Source organism: Haliaeetus albicilla, chromosome 3 (genome assembly GCF_947461875.1).
Source record: "Haliaeetus albicilla chromosome 3, bHalAlb1.1, whole genome shotgun sequence".
In the NCBI taxonomy this organism is placed as follows: domain Eukaryota; kingdom Metazoa; phylum Chordata; class Aves; order Accipitriformes; family Accipitridae; genus Haliaeetus; species Haliaeetus albicilla.
The window spans coordinates 25,830,304-25,843,967 of record NC_091485.1 but is presented as its reverse complement, the minus strand read 5'-3'; the positions used below and the strand labels follow the sequence as shown (position 1 = coordinate 25,843,967).

Genomic DNA, 13,664 nt, shown 5'->3' with positions numbered 1-13,664 from the left:
CGGATCGCTGCTCAGGAACTAACTGGGCATCAGTCAGCGAGTGCTGAGCAATTGCACTGTGCATCACTTGTTTTGTATATTCCAATCCTTTTATTATTATTGTCATGTTATCATTATTGTTGTTATTATCATGATTAGTTTCTTCCTTTCTGTTCTATTAAACTGTTCTTATCTCAACCCAGGAGTTTTACCCTTCTTTTCCCCTGATTCTCTCCCCCATCCCACTGGGCGGGGGGGGGGGGGGGGGAGTGAGTGAGCGGCTGCATGGTGCTTAGTTACTTGCTGGGGTTAAACCACAACAGGATATTTAAACACTACAGTAGTGGAGCTGACAGAACACTCAGTAATCATTAATTAGGTAGCTCCATATTTGCTTTAACATGCTGTGCTCATAGAAAATTCAGTGCCCATTTCAGTACCTGGTTTCAAGTTAGCAAATGTTCTTATATTAAGAGAAGTCCTTAATTGAAGATAAAATTACCTTTTCCAATTAGCAATGCCTACAATTCTTCAGCGGAAGTTGAACAGTAATCTGCTTGCATCTTTGCAGCTGAAATGCTCCACTTCGTGTGCAGTCACATTAAGCCATCTTACAATGCTTCTTTGTGGAACTGATTGCCTAGCGACATTAGGAATGTCTTTTAAACTCTTATTTTTCTACCTTCAACAACAGATATTTCAGAAACCACCTTTTTCTGTGTCAAGTGTTAGGGCAGTGAAATCAACAAACTTGCTCTCACTTAGTGTCTTAGATGTATGTCAGATGAATAATTTTCAAGAAAAAGGCATCTGACTCTAGAAGTAGTAAAGGCTGTCCCTAGTGTTTTTATTTTGGGGTTTTTTTTTCCCCAAAGATGACCGTAAGAAAAAAAAATGCACAAAACTTGCTTAGAGTTTCTGCAAATGATTAGTAGTACAGTCACTGAACACAAACAGGGAAAAAGAGAGCAACGTGTTTTCCCAAGCTTCACCTGCTTCAAGATCCCCAAATGATACACTGCTTTCTGCAGGTGTTCAACCTGTCTTCACATAGAGGGTCCCCAACAAGTGTTCAAGTAAAGCCTTTAACAGGTCTGGGCAGTGGCACAGGTGTAAAAGGCGTTTAGTGATGTCAGCTTCTTAGCATACTCTCTGGTCCTAAGAAAGGACTTTCCAGTCCTTAGGGAAAAAAACGCCTAAGCTAGATGTACAGACGCTTGCAGGCAGGGAGAGAACTGAAAGCTGCCTGAGGGGGAAGGAAGTACAATGCCAGCCCCTCTCCCGAATATCCTGCTGCTCCTGCTGTACGCAGGTAGGGAGCAGGGCCGCTCTCTCAGGCGGGGCTTTGCACCTATCCTCCTGTGTAACCCTTTCACAGAACAACCTAAACATTTCTATTTCCCTCTTCGTCCAACCACCAACTCCCTCCGGCATCGTAAGGCTTTGCACAGCTTCATAAACGACGGCTTTCCTACACACGCCTTCATCAGCACTGGCAGTTAGCACCGATAAAGCACAGAAGCTTCTTACCTGTATTTATACTTCGCGGACAGGAACACATTGCCTCTCTGTGATTCTGGAGAGCACAAAGCTTCCAGAACCCCTGACGCCCCTGAGCACCAGCTGCTCCTACAAACTCAACTCTCCTGTACCTCCCAGCGGTGATTTTTTTTTTCCCTCCCCTTTCCCTCTGCACAAACACTATAGAGAAAACTCACTCGTAAGACACGCCGGGGTGCTCTGACAAATCCTGCCATGACCAGCGCCTGAGAGCTTGCCGGGCGGGAGCCAGCACCCGCGCCTCAGCCGCCCCAGTTTCCCGCCAGGCCTGTGTCACGCCCAGGAGTCTGGACGGCAAAGGAGGGGTCGGGCATGTCCCCCACGCCCCTTCTCCCCCGGCCGGAGCCTCCGGAACGGAGAGAGCGGGCAAGCGCGGCCCGCTCCCCCGCCGGGGGCTCCCGGTGGAAGGAGGGCCAGTGCTTGCAACGTGTCCCGCGGGAACCCAAGGGGACTCGGGGCCGGCAGGGAGGCCCCGCTGGCGGCGGGGAGCTGTGGCGGAGCCCGTCCCCGGAGCGGAGCGGAGCGGGAGCCGCACGCTCGCGGCCGTTACCAGGCGGCGGCGGTGAGGAGAGCGCGCGCCGTTACCTGGTTGGCTCCCGGCAGCTCCGCGCGAAACGGCGGGAAAAGGGAAAGCCTGGGCCGAGCGCCTTTCCTGCGGAGGGGGGGGGGGGGGGGGGGGGGGTCCGGGCAGCTCTCGCGAGGCTTCGGCACTGCTCTCGCGAGAGCGGGGCTGTGAGGGGCTGCCCTCCCACCCGGCCGTGGGGTAGCCGCCGCGGGGCGGGACGCCCGGCGTTCAGGTCCCACGGGCCCCACCGTTTCAGACATCCAGCGCGCCCGACGGGCGTTGTCCCAGCCCTCTCCTCCTCGGCCTGTGGCTGGCCTGGCGTTTGGGTTTTCCACAGAGCAGCCAGAAGAAAGCCAAGGGGATGAGCCAGGCCTTGGCAGATGCCACGGTTAAGCACGGCAGCAGGCACGAAACACTATGGAAAAGCAAGGGGGTGCGTGAGAGCTTGCATTAGAACAAATGCTGCCCGTACAGGCATAGCTTACCTGAAAGAAATTCATGCTGGTTTAGGTGTAAAGATCTGCGGGATATACTACTATGGCAGCAGTGGCCTTGCTAGCATTCAGGTTATGCTGCCAAACCTACCTTTTCAGCAGGATTTGTAGTCTGCCCATTGCTGGGGTTTACACACAGAAAGTGTACTTGCGATGCTTCCCCACCTCCTCTCCCCCTTCCCCGCCCCCCCCTTCTTGATCTTAACAGATTCCATGGGCTTGTCATTTAGCGTGCAGCAGAACAGCCTAGAGCATATTTTAATGTTTTATGTGAGTATGAAAACGGGTAGGCTCATATAATTAGTATGGCATAAGGCAGCCGAACTTTTGTGTCACTTTTTGAGATTTTTCCCGATTTGATTTTTTCTCCCAAATTGCAGCTCAATGTTCTTTCATACATTGGGACCAACCCAACTGTCTGCCATGAGATAAACCCCTTGATTTTTAGTTTGTAGTTCTCCTTAGTAATGAAATAGAAACAAAACACAGCTTTTCACTACTACTATTCTGCCTTCACATGATTGCACTGGACTGTTTTGGTGAGTGTAAGAACACTTGCAGACAGAGCTTAGTGGCATGGTTAGAAGACACATGGCGATCAGTTTGCAAGGGCCAGTGCTGCAAACACATACATTCTAGATTAGTAATAGCTGTATGAAAACAGTTAGGTGTTCGGGTATTTAATAATTGTTAGTAGCTTTTCCATCTTACTCTTGTTACGTTACTCAGATCACTCATCTCCAGAAAGTATCATAAATACAGAGCTACAGCATAAATAAAACTGGATCTGAAACACTATTTCAACATTTCTGAAGTATTTTGAAATACTGTTAGACAGGAGTCCAAGATGACTCGTGATTAAGCAGGCTTTAAATCTGTTGTTCACCTTTGTTGAAAATACTCTTGGTTTCCCATCAAATATATACCTTGAATTTTTAAGTACTTTAAAAAATCTTGTAGTTAACTTTTCTGCTCATTCCTCACATTGTTTAACTTATTTAACTAAAATAAAATTAATCCAATGTTCAGTAGCTCAGCAGCATATTACTTACATTGTAAGTTTGATCCATGATCATATCAGTACACATATGGCAGAACTAAAATTAGCTACATCTTCTGGAAGAAATGGTCATAGTACGTTGTGATAGACACTCCAGTCATCTTAAGTAGTGCTTGTTGGCAGCTTTTTATTCTGCTTTGAAACTTCTATTATCTAAAAGTTTGTGATGTAGGAAAGTAGTCATTTCCTCAAAGTTAAGAGAAACAGATAAGTCATATATACGCACAGATCTGATAAGTAGCAATAAAACAGCCCTCTTGCTGATTGTTCAGGTATTTTACTATAGACTGGACCTTTCTTTCTAGTTATAGGAAGCATGCTGGAAAATAATTGTGTCATCCATTTTTTTTCCCAATAAACTGTGTGAGCAGTTTATTCTCATACTCTCTTATGTTGAACTTTATGGCAAAATAAATTCATTAACTTCTACAGTTTTATTCTTATCTATTTAACAATAAGTGATAATGGATTAAGACCAGCTGTTGAACTTTACCTTTACCTCCCTTCCAGATTTGTTTGATTTTATGTATTCCATAATCACATACTTGGCCACCAATTACTGAATAGATCCTTGGCTCTAGAAAACTACTGAAGAGTCTGATATTCCACATTCACTTATATTGATGTCTTAAGCTGACTAGTCTAACTGGAACTGCATCTCATTCATCTCATAAGAGTAAACACACACACCTAGACAATAAAACTGTGGGAAAAATGCTTCACCATTGTTGCGTTTGAACAGATACAAAACTTTCAATGGTGTCATGGCTCATGTCCAGATTTCAAAATAACCCTTGATATGGCACATTAAGCTGGGTGACAGAATACTTATCCATAAGCAACCCTGCAAAAAGAGAATCTAACTTAATCCTAGCCCATTTTAGACCTGGCTGGTCTGAAATGTTTAATCTGACAGTATGTGAAACTGTTGATTTTCAGTTACGCTTTATTGGTAATGCCTTCCTTCTTGATGACTGGCCTATTTACCAGCAAATCAACTAGCGACTGAATTTCTATTGTAAGAGTACTGCAATGTTGCAGCACAGATAAAATAAAAAATATCCTTTAATTCACACACCACCATACACACACACCCCTTTTCTGTGGGATAGTACAGAGGCTGCATCAGTGTTTCTAACCGTTCAGGTAGCAGAAGATGACCTAGCTCACTGCATATGCATACAGAATAGGGTTAAAAAAGATTAGCAGAAAGCTTACATTTTTTGCTTCTATTACATTAAATTCCAATGTAAAGATTAAAACCAGCTTTGCATTCCACTGGGGAACTGCAATTTAAATGTTTTAAATGCTTTAAACACAATGGTAAATATCTCACTCTTTTCCTGTATACATATATATAAAATAGTGAAGTCCTTATTTATTTGCATGAGATTTAGTAGATTGCACATATACGTACACAGACAGTGTTCTTACAACCTTCTTGACTTGCAGATCTGCACTGAGGGATAAATACATTGCTTAACTCTCTATAGTCATGTTCATTTAATGAACTTTATGTTGCAGTTGCCAATAAGGACATCAAAGGAGCCCAACTTCAGATGCAGCAAATAAGAGCATGTGCCACAGTTCAGCAGCTGCCTAAACGGGATTTGAACTGGGAGTGTAGGAGCTGGCAGTCTTCTGAATGGTATGATTTCTTACAGCTGGGAGGGTGCACAGAGCACACCACTGCTGTCTGGCACAAGTAGTTGCTTTCTCTGGAAAAATAGGGAGGAGCCACTCCATCACCCCCACTAGTTGAATTTGATTGTTCTCAAGCTGCTTGCGTAGCCACTTTGAAATCGAGCCAAGATCAAATTCCCTGATGCCAGTAACATTGTTCACTTTAAGAAACCCTCTTCTTTGAAGTGCTTTCACTGCTCCTCATCTGTAGTCAGAAACAGCCAGGATTTATTCAACTGAAACTCTTAGGTCTTTTAGAGAGCCTTGATGGAGAAAAAAAAAAGCAACCTGGGGGGTGCTGTTGCAGGACCCCAGTGCAGTGTTCCTCAGACTCTAAGCAGCAGCACCTATTTGTGTTAGCTGCATGCGGAAGCGTTTTGCTGCTACTGATGTTTCTCAGGTTAAAATGAATAGTCTGAGTAGTTATGCATATTTATCTCAGCTTTGGAAGGCTGTTTCAGGCTTGGAAGGCTGAAGTAAAAGTTTACAGGTCTGTGTACAAAATCATGCCACCTACCTTTCACTGTAGTGAACGACAAGAATTCAGGACAGGAAAACAAGCAAAAGAGAAACAGCGTATAGGAAATAATATTTTACTTACCTTTTGAGAAAAAAATCACCAAACAATAGCCCCTGCCCTTCCTGCCCCCTAAAAAAAGCAGCTGAGGAAAACCCAAATAAAACAGAACACATAAACTGTAGAGAGAGAGGATGGCAAGCAGGATTTTGAAAAAACTGATTTATTTGGTTTGAATTTTTAAAATGTGCTGTGTTAAAATCCCGTAGCTGTAGAAATCAAAGCTCTCTTGTAGCATTTTATAGACTCTACAGAGAGTCCCTGTGCAAACCATACAGTTCAGCCAGCTGTAATTTTTTCTTTTGAAAATGGTTTATTCCTCAGAAAGTTTTTCTTCAGTATTTGATAGCAAAATCAACAGAGATGATAAAAATTAAATGTTTTTTCCTGATTAATATTATTAGCTTCCGTGAGAGTACAAAACTTTCCCTATGTTCGTTTCTGTTTTCCCACACTTTGAAGAAAAAGTTTTAAACACAGATACAATGCTGCTAATGAGAAGGGCATTTCAATCTGCTTTTCACTGATTTTTTAAGCTGCTCAGGAGGCCTTTTTATTGGCACTCTACCAAAGAGTAATAATGTTCATTTTTGCATCAACCTGGAAATAGCTGACAGTAAACACCTCCATAAATGAAGCTTCCTGTTGTGTGACTACCATAAAGTCTTACATAATCCTGTATAGATATTTTTGTATCTAGTGGTTTATATCCACTGGGGACTCTTGATTTTTATTTTTTTTTAACATCATGAAAGAGAATAGTAATTGTTTCACTTAAAGATAGACAAAATTAAGATTTCAAGGGAGATGGAAGTAGTTATGTGAGGGTTTTCAAAAATGTAGTTACACAGATGGTGAGAAGATTCACATTTACTTAGGTTAAAGAGTTATTTTGTCCTAACAGGCATGACAAAACCTGTCTTCATTCCTTTCTATTCAGCTCAGCAAGTACTTCTGTGCTCCAGTAGTTAATCAGTTACCAGATTCCACAGCTTTTGTTTTCATGCTGTTTAATTTTTCTTATTTGACACAGAACCTGTGAATGGATTCAGTTGCAGATACAGGTACAACTTTCAGGTCTGCCTACTCTTTATGATTAGGACTGCTTTTTGTTACCATTGCCACCACCGTTATTCATTCTAAACAGGTAAATTTCTAATAAGTATATGGAAAGAAAGCAGTAAGAATGACAAGTGCGTTTCCTATCTTACTATGAAGCCAATTCTCAATATGTAAATCTAGGTTTAATTAACTCACTCCATAAAAATGAAGAATTAAAAAAGTTAGTCTGGCAAGAATTAGTAACCACACATCTTACTGTAATGGCTCTATGCCTTGTCAATGACAGTGCTGTTACGAGACAAAGGTTATAAAAACACTGTATAAAAGAGAAGACCAATAGGCAATACTTAAGTGACCTGCTCAAAATACTAAGTCATTGGCAGTGGAGTTTCTGTCTCTCACTCCTGTGCTTAGTTCATTGAACTGTCTCTCCAGTAGATACTCTTGCAGACAGAGCATATGATGTTCAGCTGCACGCAGAAGGGTCAAAAAACTGCACTCACAAAAATCCTGTCAACAAGCACCATAGAGTCTGGCAGTACTAAGACACATTAAGGAGATAGCCATTATACCACTTCAAGCATAAGAGAAATTTTTGCTTAAGGTTATATTAAATTAATTTTAAAGAAAGACTTTCAAAACTCACCCTTCTGTTTGAATTGTGAAAAGTTCTGTTCTTGATCGGGGTGATAAATATTTACTATTGACTTCCCCTCCAGCTATAAACCTCAAGTGTAAGTAAGATGAGGAAGCCACTGTGGACCACACTAGAGAATGCCGAGAGGAGATCTGCTGCACCTAAGATATATACAATGTGCAATGGATAACCTAATATGCCTTTCATTTAACTGGCTGGGCAGGTTTCTGCATTCTGGAGTGCATGGAATCATACCAGAATTTGTTGGCATAACAGGCCTGTCAGACCGGTTCCTGGGGCGCCCAGGAACCTGCCCAACCAGTCTGCATCAAAGGCCAGCCCAACATGCTGCAGCTCAGCTCAGCTCGGGGAGGCTTCGTACAAGGTGAATTATTCACGCCTCTGTCAACTCCCAACACACTACTCAGAGAGAATGATGTAGCCTCCAGCAAAATAATTTACTGAGGGGTGGGGGAGTGATACATCCTTGTTAAATGTAGCAAGATCTTATTGTTATAAATTTTCTTTCATTTTATATGCAGATGCACTGGGCTAGAGGTCTTGCCCAGCCTAAGTACAAAGAGAAAGAGGAAAGAAAATACCTTTTTTTATAACACTAACCGTACAGACTTATTATAATCAAATAACACCAAATCTTTAGTGTGACCAGCTAAAACGAACCCCCAAATTATGCTCTAATTCAGATTTACTTCCAGTCCTGCTTTAAGTGTTTAAGTATACCTACCATATGTATAGGATTCAGCTTTGTTACGTGTGGGAGACAGGACATTGGGAGCTTGCACACAGAATATCCACCTTGTGACTTCAGTGGAGCTCTAGGTCCATGCAGGCTCACCCTGAATTACTGCACAGGATATTTCAAGGTGAAACAGGTCAGTGAACATGGAGTATATGGGGCATGCTTCCATAACTGTGAGGAACTACTTGTAAGGCAACACCCTGCTTCTCCGAAGGATACAGTAGCTGGCCTGTTAGAATAGTATATGGGCTGCAAGAGCAGCTGTGCTGCTTCTTGTTCATGGCTGGGGGGCAAGACTACTTGCACATCAGTCCTGCATATAGCATAGTTATTCAAGCTGTAGGCAGAGATCAGGATATGCCCTGACAGAAGCCTGCATCTGTGTAAACTTATTACTTTTTTTTCAAATACAAATATAGCCCATAATTTTCAGATCTCCTGCTGTGATTGTCAGAGATGTTGACTAAAATCAGTAGGAGCTGTAGAAGTTTAACATTTCTGGAAATGTGAGCATGGGTACATACAACCAGTCTGCTAAACCTATGCTTAGGCAGGTGCCTTTTATTTTTTATTCAGGCACCTAAATTTAAACACTCAGGCTTGAAAAAATTGGCTCTATTGAATGTTGTCAAAGGCTTTGAGTAGCTGTAGAAATCTGTGTTTGTTCATAAAATGATCCCATAGTGGTATAATTTATCATTTTTTAGATCTTCTTTTGTTACTTACCCCTTTTAATAGTTTCTGGACAACTAGTGGTCAGAACAGGAAGTTACTGTCAAACTCAACCAGCGTTGTGCAACATGGGCAGTTTTTTCATCATTGACCGGAATATGTAAAAGAAGAAATGCTGATATTTGAATATACTCTACTCATATTATTTTACTAAAGGAAAGTAACCCTTCCTATAAGACTACATCTTATGACAGCCTTGAAAGGAAGGCTTATTTCTGAAGAAGGCAACTGGATTACTAACTGAGCTGCAATGACAGATGTATGCTGTTTGTGCTTGCAGTCACACCACCTTAGGCTATGATTTCATACAGCTAAGCAGGGCTGGGCTTGGTCAGTACTTGGATAAGAGATTTACAAAAAGTCCACTGCAGGAAGTGGTTTTGGTGATTCAGTAGGCTATACTGAATAATTGGGCGTCAGTGCCAAATGTGATGGAGACATTGGGTTCTGGATATGCCACAGTCTTGGTGCCATATAAAACTGAAGTTTTTAAAGACTCCAGAGCCCTTTCCACAAGCACTACATCTTGAACTGTAAATCCCTGTCTGATATGAATGTACTGTGTCTGCCTACACTTTGGTTTTAAGTGTCACATAACTGGATAAACTGTGTAACTGATTAACACAGGTAAATTACTACCCAAAATAGCTGTTGGACTATACAATGTGGAAAAGGTTCTGCTGGCATAATAGACTTAAGGAAGGCTGGTGTGCTTCAAAGCTGATCTACTCCTTCCAGCTATGTCAGCTGGTCTCATAAAAGATACTGTCTGAAATTTTATGTCCTGCATCCTGAGCTCATCATGGCAACACCAGGGCTGAGGAAAGAACATTTTGACCATTTTTAAATGAATAGAAAAAATGCTGACTTTCTTGACACTTTTTCTCCAGATTAAACCTGGAACCTTATAGTGAATTTGATGGTGGGCCTTTAAAAGACATTGGGCTTGCCATTTAACAATTTACTGGAGTATGAAAAGGATGGGGATAAAAGGGATCTTTACTATCTTTTCCTTTGACTTGATAGCTTAAAGAAGAGTTTGAACACCTTTTCTCCTCTCCAGCCTCTTGCTCCCCCAAACCAAAACCGTGTACACACCTTATAGATTCAGCAGGGGCTTCTCATCAGTAGGGGCTTTTCATGTAGAGTTGCTGGCAGGGCTGAGACCTTAAATTAGGCTTTTATAGTCACTTCCACAAGTTACAGAAATTTAATTTTTCATAAGTAAAAACCCAAAGGTATAGGACAAAGAAGTCATTGTATGTATCAATACATTTTTGGATAAACATCGCTTGACTGTTTTCTCAGCCTTGTAACTCATGACAGTTCTAAAAATACATATACCACAGAAATAAATATTGTAGTATCAGACTTGTTCAGAGTAATCTGTGAGAGAGATTGCTTTTCCTCCTAAAGAAGACAGTATAATTATCTGAAATACTGAATCCTGTCTTATTTCAAATATGATTTGCAATAAAGGGATCTTACAGATGAATGCTCTTTCTAATCAAATCTATTATTAAATGCTTTTCCAATTGAGAATAAGTTATAAGTTGTTTGTAATCTCTAGCTTCAGTCAAGAAAAGTCACATAATGCTTATCTGTAAACTCTTCCAATTTATACAATGTTCACATAAAATCTTCTTCAGGAGAAGAGGCTCAGAGAGGTGTAATTCTGAAAAGTAAGACAATCTAAATGGTGCAGGCTTCAACTTGTTCTTATAGTGAAGGTATGCACAAACATTCATGTCTACAAGTATTCATTACAGAGAGTTTACAACATACCTCCCCGTAGCTATCAAAAGCTGCTCAGTACCTTCACAAACAAATTCAGATAACACACATGCCCCCACACCCCTATCAGGGTTAGGTAATCTCTCTCTCCTCTTGACTGGCTGTGTAGCAGTGTAAGAACAGGGAGAATGTTGGTTCGTAAAGGGCATATTGAAAAATGGGCCAAGTCCTGCCTTGGATAGGGAAGGGAGGTAGCAGCAGTTAATTTCTGACCTAGAGGCTAGCTGGAGAAAAATACCTCCAAGTGAGCCAAAGGATGCAACCTAAAGCATTTTTGATGCTTTTCTGAGCAAGAACAGGTTTAGAATTTGTTGCAACTAATTTGCTGCTGACGACAATTTCTCATTTACCTCAGCTGAGACAGCAGGGCTGGGTGCTGGCAAGATATCAAAAAAAATTACAAGAGAACTATCACTATTCTCGCTACAAGACTAAGCCTGATATAAAAGCTTGGCTATTTTTCTCTGAGAGGAAAAAGCTTTGAAATATTATTCTTCTTGGTGTCAGTCTACCTCTTTTTCCACAATTCTCAAGTCTGTCTTTAACAGTTGGTCCAATTCAGTAATTCAAGAAGGGAAATCAGTTTTGTGAACTTTTGGCCTTAGAGAGGTCTCACTATGGGCTGTAATGCTGCAGGAATGTTGTGAGGAAATGTAAGAGAAGAATTAATTCCTAGGAAATTCCAACATTCCCTTTCGCTCTCGGAAAGGAGAAGGGAAAGAAAGGAAATACAAACTGAAAGTAGCTGAAGCACCTCAGACCATTACACTGGAATGATTACTCTGGAATGAGATTGCACAAATGGCTAGAACCTCCATTTTTGCCTAATTCAAAGAACTCCTCCCTACCTATAGTCCCTTCCAGCACTCTTTTACATAGAGAGTGATTGGTTATTACTTATTTCAGAAAGGAGTGCCCCAGACTAAAGTATCAGCCTCCCTTGTCATTGGATTTTCTTCTTGTCTATCGTCTGTATTTGACCAGGTTTGAATTATTATTATGAAGCATTGCAGCTTGTCCTCTTACAGACATTTAGGAATACTTTGCCTTTTTTGTGGAGATTAATCTTTACAGAAGAGTGAGTATTTGCTATGAAGAGTGTTAAAAGCAGGAACCAGAAGTGGCATTGCTGTAATTGTTTGGGGGTCTGAATAATAAATATTTTTCTGTTATTTGTCATCTTTTTCAGATGATACTGTATTAAGCAACAGGCTTCATATGTGGAGACATGGAAGCATGGGATATCAGAGACCTCACAGTTATCTTTTCCCATGCTGAAATTCGATATTTTATTTCTCCATTTTGTCTTCTACATCTTCCGGGTTTTTTTAGACGTGAGAACTACTTTCCCACCTCATGGTGATTTAGCTTGTATTTACAGCCTCTTCTGCAGTCCTTTGTCAAAGACCTTGGAAAATCCAAGTAAATTATCTACTACTCATTTATCTGCTGTTTTACTAATACATCAGATAGTTTTAATAAGGAGCTACAGTTTTCTATTGCAGGAGGTTTGCTGAAATGTCCTTAGCATATTAGGTTTCTCTTTGTGTTTCACATTGCTAAATGTAATAATAGTTTAAATGAAGCTGTTACTGAAGAAAGACTCACTAGAATTTCCCAAGATTATTCACCAAGTCTATTTAAAAAAAAAAAAAAAAAGTATTTTTTGCTTTCTGGTTCTCTGAGTATTAGTGAGGAATTATATTTTTGGTTTGAAACTTGATATCAGTGAGAAGATATCCTTTGTTAGAAACTTAAAATGCCACTTTGTTATTAAGCAACTTCAGAATTCAGAACATCGAGAGAAACCCAACTGCTCTTACATTCTGTTACTTCATTCAGCAGTTTTTTGTTGCAGCATTTTCTCTTCCAATACCTAAAGTTTTGTTGGTCTTTCATATTTCTTGTACTTAGAAACAGCAAGAGCAGGAGACTATTGGGAAAATACTAGATGGAAGTAAATGTAGGTTCCAACTTTCCAAAAGAAAAGCAGACTTCTGCAATTAATATCTTTCAGGTAAAATTCTGAACTTCTGAAGTTAGAAGGAGTGTTGCTAATGACTTTACAGAAGCCAGATTTTTAATCTTCTTATGCTACCTTTCTTGTACGATAAAATAATCAAACAATCTTTTGAAAAAATTACCATTCCAGTATGTTTCTGGCTTAGGCTGTTAAGGGAGCTACTTGCTTTTTGAAGCAAGGGGGGAAAGATAAACTTGAGCAGCCATTTCCCCTGTGGTGCTAGTCAGTACATCAGTACACAGAAAACAGGACCATGCTTTATTGTGACCTGAGAATCCATTCCAGGCCTTGCATGATAAAAGCAGCAAATCAAGACATAGACCCATCAAGCCTCCAGCTTTGACCTCCAGCCTGTGACTTGAACCATAAGTATGCTTGTATCAGTTCAGCGCATCATCCAGAAGATCACTAGTTGGCTGTAATCTAGTGACCATCTACCTATGGTGAATTTGATTCTGTGGGAGAGGTCTAGCAGCATCCCATTGCAATAAGCAGCAAAGCATACTGCTTAACAATGCCTTGTGCTCAGATAAACAAACCCATTAAGTGGCAGACTCCCCAGCTGCATTGTAGGGGTTTTCCGTCGTGCCTCTTGCCTGCCAAGTAACACCATTTGTCATCTGTGTCCTTTTGTCTTGAAATAGGTTGAGGTACTGTGTTGCATGTCAGAAAAGAGGAATCATAAGAACATTTTTAATGAAATGCACTTCATCGTATTTTGTTCTTTTGCTTCCTTAG

At 41.0% G+C, this 13,664-nt stretch overlaps 1 protein-coding gene across 6 annotated transcripts in view; it reads right to left on the bottom strand.

Annotated features, from left to right (window-relative positions):
• Positions 1 to 7,769, bottom strand: part of RBBP8 (RB binding protein 8, endonuclease) — a 44,707-nt gene extending 36,938 nt beyond the window's left edge. For 3 of the 6 annotated variants that reach the window (XM_069779145.1, XM_069779150.1, XM_069779149.1), the window contains exon 1: positions 1,698 to 2,109. The gene's annotated coding sequence lies outside the window, so the exon portion shown is untranslated. The other 3 variants (XM_069779148.1, XM_069779147.1, XM_069779146.1) reach the window with 3 other exon arrangements.
• Positions 7,770 to 13,664: the final 5,895 nt, after the last annotated feature.